General features: G+C 40.1%; 1 protein-coding gene across 2 annotated transcripts in view; it reads left to right on the top strand.

The window, feature by feature from the left end:
- The first annotated feature begins 1,303 nt into the window (after positions 1-1,303).
- The window catches only part of LOC106962950 (myelin basic protein-like), a 79,850-nt gene continuing 72,060 nt past the window's right edge, over positions 1,304-9,093 (top strand). The window contains exon 1 of one of the 2 annotated variants that reach the window (XM_015057625.1): positions 1,304-1,706. The gene's annotated coding sequence lies outside the window, so the exon portion shown is untranslated. Of the gene's footprint in view, positions 1,707-4,233; positions 4,372-9,093 lie in introns of those variants that run through there. The other variant, XM_015057626.1, reaches the window with a different exon arrangement.

Here is a 9,093-nt window from a genome sequence, read left to right as displayed (position 1 = left end):
ACACACAGCTACTATGGGGAGGTTGAGATCAAGTATCCATGTGCTAGCATGACCCATTTAAAGTCCAGACCCAAATCCAATTGGTAATTTGAGGCATGGTTTGATATTTCTGTCCACAGACGCTCTGGTTGTGCTTGACCTGTTTTACAAAAAAGGATTGGCAAAAAGATTTTTGCTTCTTGACGTGCAAAGTTGGTAGACATATCTTCCAAAAGATCGCAGTACGTAATGCTTAGAGGGACAGTACTATGTATTTTCCACAATAAAGTAACTATGTTTCAATTGTTTTAAATATGGCTTAAAAATTTAACTTTGTAATTTAAAGCCTTGAAATTGGGACTGTCTCTTTAAAAACTTCTGCTCTTTCTGAAACTCTGCCTTCAGGTGGTCATCACAACATCGCTCCACTGTTAACCCTTCAGCAACGTTTTTACCAGAGTTGCACTAGGAACTCTGGTAAATGTTGAAATGAAGCCTTTCAACATTTACCACTATATGAGCAGTTCCACCAGGTGTTTGCTAATTGCTGCTGGCTAGTCTGAAGGAGCTGAGTAGGGGGGATCGCTGGGGAGGGCTGCTCTGTGAAGCGGAAGCTCAGAAGCTTGGAAACTGCAATTAAGAGGAGGAGCCAGGATAATGGTTACCATGGAGAATAAAGGATTTCTCAACCACGCATGAAAAAAATTAAGGCAACTATCCAGGTATGTTTTTGAGGAAGGAATAGCATGATGTTAGAGCTCAAAACAGTCAATTTTACATAATACTGCCCTTTTACCAATGTTGCTGAATACAAATGCACGCCACACTTTTCAGATTTTATTCGTTAAAAAAGAGACGATAAAAGAGAAGACCACGCTCTTCCAGTTGTATGACGATTGTTAGACTATTACATGATACACCAATAAAATGCATGTTTCATCATGATAAAATCTGCAGTTCTTTCTATTAAAGTGAAGTGAATCACATGCAAAATGACTCCTGCCCTCAAACAGAGCCTAACAGTTTTATTTGTTTTAATCATTAACTGTAAGCCAGTATGTAGCATGATACAAGAGAATGCATGTCCGCATGTTTGAGAATCCTCTGTCCCCCCAATCTAACCTGACGGCGCCCACGGGCAAGGTCTTTGTGATCTTGGAAGTATTGCGCAACTTCTTACACTTCTTGGTATAGAGCGACTGTACAGGCTGTGCTGCTGATTGCGCTGTTTGTGTGTAAGATCCTGTTAAAACATTGCTACACATTACACAGAAAATATGTTGCAAAAAAGAAAATGTATATCAGCAGCACACACAACCCTGACTGTAGTCATAATAGTCATGCACAGACGTGCACCAACGCGCTTCTGAAGGCTTCATTTCTTGGCGGACTCGACGCTGCATTCCGCCCCACCCCTTGCAAAACATCATCATCACCGTTTCACCTCAATCAGGAAGCACGGATACGCTGTTTTTCTTTCTGTTTTTTAACTAACGGAGACACTTTTGGGGAGGAGGGTGAGAGCTGTAACCGCTTTTAAATCAGACAGGAGGGGGAGGAAGGCGCTCTTCTGAACAATGCTGTGAAAGGAAATATATATATATATATATATAAACAATAATAATAACTCCACTGTGAACCTCTGCTGAAAGAAGACTTACAGTTTGGTCTACATCCAGTGCAAGACTCAACTGTGGATGTATTTGACACAGACTAACCGGAGAAGGGTATGTTGCACACAAACTGATAACATTCACTGTTGTGAGAAAGCAGTTGTTGTAGACAAACACATGCAAGCATGCCACGGTGATGTTAGTGCTGTTTGGTTGTAGATCTACATCTTTACGACCGGAGGTTACGTGGTGTAACCATAGTAAACATGTTATCCACGTCGACTTGTTTACGTATAGCGTAAAAGACGTTTAAAAATCTGAGGCGAAATGGGATTTTTAATTTTTTTTTTGTGCTAATGTATTTATTTTTTTAAATCTTAACAAGCTCAGTGTAAAGTGTCTTTAAGCATCTCACATAACTGTCACTACGCTTGGTCTGTCATGTGCCACTGTGGTCCTCCCAGCTTTAACTTCCGCTCCGAACCTCCTTAACAAATCGCACAATTTAGCGATTGTTTAAGCTCTGCCGTTGAGCTTCAAAGTATTTAGAAAGACTAAGAAACTGTTGAGGACATATTTTATATTTCTTCAATTCGGTTTACCTTAAACCGTCGAAGTACGACTTCATTCGGGGATTTTTCTTGTTTTGTTATAGAATTCTGACTCGCTGCTACCGGAAATGTGTGCAAAGCTGGAATAAGTGGGCCAACAATCAGCTGTAACAATACAAGCAGTATTAAATATAATTTAGTTTCTTTGAGCATTATTTGTGCCGATGTTTTTATTATTATGCGTCTAGTCATGCAGGGTATTAATCCTCCAACATGAGACATGAAATAATATTGTGAAGTTTCACTACGTCTAAATTTGAAAGATTTAAAACTGACTCTGGTGCTGGTGTTTCAGGTGGTTGTTTTTGGTTTTGCTTCTAACCAATGGTGCCCACATTTTGGTCATGTGCTATTTGCTATCCCGAAACAATATGCACACATTGTCAGCTTTATTCTCAAAAGCAGTTTGTAATGGGTTATTCTGAGTGTGTTACTATTTATAATCAGAATGATATGCAATACTCATTGATCTGTCATTTGAACTAGCATGTTCTGATCAGGCTGATACCAATTTCTGTATTTCTTTGCGGTTTTACCATTCTAATTTTAACATAATCCACATTTCATACATAGAAGTGTGACGTGTTTCTAATGGATGCCTCTAACCTATGTCTGATTGATTTTAATAAACTCAAAACACATGCATCAAAGGAGATGTTTGATGGTTTTAGACAGCAAATAGTCTGATTTTACATGTGCTGGAAAGACGAGTAAAAAAAACATGTTTTCACAGTTTGACCTGCTGACTGCCAGATTGGAGGCGCTTGAGCAAAAAATGTCTGATTCCAGTCTGTTGCCAGTTTCTTTCTGCCTCACTAATAAGAGTGCTTTAGCTTTTGTTCTTAATAAATACTGTTTTCTTAAATCTGCCATGCATTAGACCCTTAAAGCATTGAAATTCATAGTATTTCTTCAAGAATTACAACCTATTTCTGTGTGTACATTTGAGTATGCACAGACATGTACAGCTTGAATCAGTGGGATATTAGTCAATTCAGGAAATATTAACATGACTGTATGTATTCTGTATTTTATAAGTATTATGAATGGATTCTTGCGGGGTATTTATCAAGCATGAGATTATAAACTGATGATCTATCTATATATCTAAAATTCTAAGATTCTGTTGATTGTCGTATTTATAGACGGGAATTTAAAGTAGTTGATAATTTTAAAGATTATAATGAATTACAAAAAAAAAAAATCTGATTTTTCAGTGTTTTTATCAGCTGCTCTCCAGTCTGAGCCGATGAAGGGAAAAATTGACACTCTGATCCGATCTGTTCGATTTGTAAATTGTTACTTTTACTTTTTGTGTTTTTCTAGAAAGTTGCTAACCTGTTATTGTTGTTGCGTATGGTGCAGGTTTGCGCCAAGCGGTGAACAAACTGGCTTGATGTCAATCAGGAGGCTTGTCCGTTCAACGTAAAGCCTTTGAGAAACTAACCTTTGAATAACACTGTTACGCAACAATACACAAAAGACAAACACTCACCAGCAGAACCTACACCAGCTCTTTTGATTCACCTAAAATTCAGTCTTGCGATGACACTGATAGCGGACAAATCAGCCGAGTCTCTTGCAGCGAAGCCTGAAAATCACGTTTGAAATTTTAATATGGTAAACAACAGCGGTGGCAATAGCTGTTTCCTATTTGCTTATTGCGGTTGCTTTTCATGTGCTTTAAATAACGCACTCACACACGAGTGACTGGTCTTGGTCGAGCTACACAGATTTAGAGCCAAGCTGAAAACTTACAGCACTTTCCATTTCTTTGCAGATAGAGATATCTTGTTCATCTTAGTGGCACGTCGGGGAGCTTAATGATTGAAAGCGTTCAACATTTGCCATGACTTACTTCCATATAGTTGGGAGGGGGGGAGAACATCATAGTTTGCCCACAGCTACCTGAGCGGAGCGGGGAAGGCCGATAGAACGCTCTCCATTAAATTTCACAGGATTTGCCTCAGCCAGCGGGAAGAATGTCAAGAGGTGTGTGCTTACACAATCACATGCCTTGCTCGGCATTCCTCTGCTGCGCGGTCGTGTTGAAACCTTTCGCCTCCCCGTTCTCAGCTTTCTGTGCCGAGAGATGTTTGTTTTCCTCCTGCCCGCCGAGTGCACCACATCCACATGGTACATCTGCCGTTTACAGGTGACAAACTGAGGTTAGTTCACTTCCGTGCTCTCACGCTCGTACTCTTCCTCTTCTTGCTCACTTCCCGCCTTGTCTGCGTCTGTTCTTGTTCTTGGCAGACAGGTTGAGTTGCATTGCGCGCTGCAGGAACTCCACCTGTGTATCGCCACAGAGGCTTTGTTTGGATTTGCCCAAGGTGTGGCGCTCTGTGGAGCATTTTTTGCCATCGCTGGTTGTGTCGTGTTGTGAAGTATTGGCATTGTAGATTTAAAATGTCTCTACTGATTCATGATTATTTTTTATATATATTTGGTGGTAAAAATGATCTTGTTTGACAGTTTGAAGTTTGTAAATTCAAACTTCAATATGGTTATAAATGTGAAGTGAAAGGAATTTCCTTTTTACTCTGACACCTACAGAGATATTCTCTGTAAAAATAACACGACTCCCAAGGTGAAACATGGTGGTGGCAGTATCATGTATGGGTGCTCTTCTTCATCAGAGAGCGAAACCTGTCAAGAGGGGGCAAAGCACTTTAGATTAGGTTAGAGGTTCAACTCTCAGGGGGACAAAGACCCTACAGGAAAATTGTTTAGATTAAAGCAGATATATGTGTTACAGTGACCCAGTCAAAGCCCAAATTGAACTGGATTTCAACATCCCCTCACACAGTGGGATTTTCTGAATTTTGCCTACGAAGAGTAAAAAAATAAATTAACCACTGCTGGTAGGTCCTTTGAACTGCTTAAACAGTTATCTGGATTCCTTCAAAAGATGTTTTGCAGCTGATGAAATAGTTTTACTTATTGGGAAAAAAAAGTAGAAAAGACATTCTTTCAGCAGTCGGCGTTTTATTCACCACTGGGTATCGGTATGGTACTTTTCTGTGTTGGGTATTTCTCTTTTTGTTGAGAGCTGATTGAATCTGCTTTGGAGACCGTTTTAAAAAGTGACTCTTGATTAAGACAAATGATCTGCATTTGGAATCTCCTGTGACTTTTGTTTGTTATGTTTGACAAAATAGTCACAGCATTAAATTGTCTGTGAAAATTTAAAAAATAAATTTAATAAGTCACAGACTGTTCCTAGCACTGTGTAATGACTAATACATGAATAATCATGGCTGAATAATTAAAAATAATAGTGGATAAATGGCTTAAGACCATTTATACCACAGCAGGTATGGAAAACCACAAATGCTAAAATTAAATCATATACAAATCTATTAATCTCTTCATTTTAAATAAAAAAAAATATATAACTTTTTATTTAAGTATTTATGTCAGCTTGAGTCATGCAGAACTGATCTGACCATTCCCATAGCAACGATCAGAAGCAAGACATTGCGCACCAGAAGTCCAGTGAGTTCGAATCTCAAAGCATCAGTCAGGATCCAGACGGTTCTTGGAGATTCAGATTTGGGTGGAGCAATGATGTTTAGTTTTTCGAAGGTGCTCGTTCCCTTGTTTATCCCACTTGGTTGGGGCATTGGTTATGCTGTAACCACGGGGTTGAAGAAAGTTTACAATCGGTACTTTCCAGGAAAGGATTTTAACGAAGGTAACCATCAGGATGACAAGGACGATTTGTTTTGGAAAGGTCTTCCATCCAATACCAAAGAACAAACCGACCCAGCTGGGGAGGTTTGTTCTGAAAAGGCGACGGATGTCTGTGATGTCTATGCCTCAGACTCTATCTCGTCGTCTGTACGAGACAGTACAGAGGACGACGGTACTGTCTCTGGACAAACTGAGTCGGCTGGGGAGGTTTGCTCTCAACAACCGACTGAGAGTGCACAAGATAGTAACGGGGAGAATCGTACTGTCTTTGAACAAACTGACCTGGCTGGGGAAGTTTGTTCGAAGACGACGGTACACTGTGAGTTTGAGAGTACAATCGCAGAAAAATCTAACCCGGCTGGGGAAGATTTGTCTGTGGCTGACGTCGCAGCCAAAGCTGTGGCTGAAGTGACAGCACAAACTTTGGTTTTGTTGGTTCCATCTCTTTCCTTTACTACAGACAACATTTCTCTGAAGAGCACTTTTACTAGCGTCTTTCAAATCCCAAGTTCCCTGGATGGGGAACGTATTTCAGATGGAAATGGAGTTAATTTGTCCCAAAGAACATCTCTAAATGCTAAGATTACCGTTGCATTCGAGGTTTCCTGCTCCCATGGCATTAATTCAGTAGATAGAGTTGGCTCGGATATGCCAGATGTAGGGAGGACAGCAGCTGCAGAACAAGGACAAGCGGAGGAGAACTGAACTTCCTTAAGTTCTCCAACGAACTCCTCAACAGCTGGGTGAATGCTACATTCCAGAGTGTCCTAAACCTGAGCGTCACCAGACGGTGTCTCGCTCAGGAAAGGGTTTTTCTGGAGGCATCGTCCATCCAATGCTGTGGGAGTCTCATCCTCTCAGCTGTCCGTCAGCCCGGCAAACTTTTTGTCAGAAAGACCTATCCCCAGTTTTGAAGGAGCTGAGGGAGAAGAAACTGCCATCAGATATGGGAAAGGGCTACGAAATCAAATGTTTGCTGGAGTCTGTGCTGGTCTGGTTGGATTCTTTTGGTGGTGACGCAGAGAGAGCTATACACCAAAAACTCTTGCTCAAACTGTGGAACTACTTTCCTTGAGCTCCTGAACAACAGCCCCCTGGTTGTCCTTCCACCGGCAACGTTTCCAACCAACATAGTTTCCCTTTTTAACATGTGGTTGGATTTGGGGTGCAAACATCGCTCTTCAGGCTGTGGGTCAGCCTTGCAGAAAAAATATTGCCTGACTGATAACAACTTGCTGGTGTTTTTCTGCATAGGTTGACCAGGAAACACCAAGTAGTTTTCAATCAGACCGTGGGCGTGCCTGCAGAATGTGAAGGTGGAACGGAGAGGTACCACCTGTCCTCTGTCATCTGTGGGGATTCAAAGCTCACCAATTTCTACTGTTATTTAATAAAAGGAGAACAAACCACTAAGGCTGACAATGAACATGTCTTCATTGCAGACAGCGAAAGCAGTAAAGACATGTCCCAAAATGGATTGATCTGCATTTACAAGTGAAGAAATGATGGAATGATGGGACACCTGATGTTTCTGTTTCTCCAACCCCTCCTCTGAAAGATGTTAAAGACGCCTTTGGAGAGGAGCTAAATATAATAAATTCAGAAGAAGAAAAAAATCCTAGAAGACCTAATTAGTAACTGTTTTGAGGCTGGAGAAATCTGACTGGGACCAAACATGTGTCTGACTTAAATTTATGGGACAGAAAGGTCAAAAGATTTGACAGGTTTCCTGTTTGCAGGTTTCTCTCCGGGTGCTCCAGCTTCCTGCCACAGTCTGAAATCACCACTGTTTAGTTAATTGGTCTCTAAATTCTTCTTAGGCATAAGTACAAACATTAATTTGTGAATAAAATATAAAAAATTATATATATATATGTATATATATATATATGTGTGTGTGTGTGTTGCCCTGCAACCTTGGATGGCTGAGGGTAATGTACAGAATGATGTTCCCTCAACGTGTGATGCTGTGGTATGAGAAAGATGAGACACACACGTTGAGCTTCCTTCACATTCAACCAGAAGATTTATTCTTCTTGTGTTATAAACACACTTCATATACAACATACTTCATGTATCACATACTTCAGGTAGAGAACCATTAGCTTCGTTACATCAGAAATGACTGTAATATACTTTTAAACCAAACAATCATTCTTTTAACATGCATTATGAATTCTATCAAATTACACAATTAATTCACAAATAGATGTTACTTATCCAAACCATATTAATTTTGTGGTTAGTGCTTTAAATTCAATACCTTGTCCCCGCAATGCTCCTTTCATACTGTGTCTCGGTACTCAGCTTCACATACGGTTTTTGCAACAAACCCATCAAAAATAAATAAAATTTGATTGATTGATTGACTGATTGAAAAAGAATCACATAAAATACAATAAAGAAACCAAAATAATGTATTTTGAGTAAGAACTCTCTCAAAAAGTGCAAAACACAAGTTCAAATGAACTCTGCAGTTCTTCAGCTAGCTCACACACGTGTAGAGGCCCGCTAGCTTTAGCCTTCATAACAAGTCCCGTTTTCGTACACAATAACAATCACAAAAGGAACTACGCGACTCATTAGTTGAGATTCGATTTAATAACCTTTTCAACATTTCCAAGAAAACTACTGACCTGTGGTATGAGAAAGACGAGACACACGTTGAGCTTTCTTGACATTCAACAGGACGATTTATTCTTCTTGTGTGCTCAATCTTCTCTATGCCACCAACGGGACAGCGCCCCTATCGGTTGTGTGTGGAATTGCATAGGACTAACTAAAACGACACTAAAGAACTAATTCCAATAAGAAATTAAAGATACAAAAGTAAAAATTATGTTGGGGTGCCTATTTTCTTACTTATTCTTTTAATATACTATTGACTTGTTTTTCACCCCTCTACAATATTTGTTTCTCGTCACTGAAGCAAATAGAATATGAACGATCCATGACTTTAAAGCAGGGGTCCCCAAACTACGGCCCGCCACGTCGTTTGGTCCGGCCCCCTGAACAATGCCGGAGCCGGCCCGCCTCCTCATACCAGAGAGCATTCAGTGTTTTTTTTTTCATATATTGTATTTTCCGGTTTATATGTGGATTTTTCTTCAACCACCAGGGGCGCTCTTGAGCAGATGTGAAACTAACTTTCCCTCAATGGAATAGATACCAGTCAGTCCCAGTCACCGTTTCAC

The sequence above is a fragment of the Poecilia latipinna genome, unplaced genomic scaffold, assembly GCF_001443285.1.
Source record: "Poecilia latipinna isolate Pla-1442-1.1 unplaced genomic scaffold, P_latipinna-1.0 Scaffold1476, whole genome shotgun sequence".
Taxonomy (NCBI): domain Eukaryota; kingdom Metazoa; phylum Chordata; class Actinopteri; order Cyprinodontiformes; family Poeciliidae; genus Poecilia; species Poecilia latipinna.
Note: the sequence above shows the minus strand (reverse complement) of the source record. Positions and strands in the feature narration are given on the sequence as shown.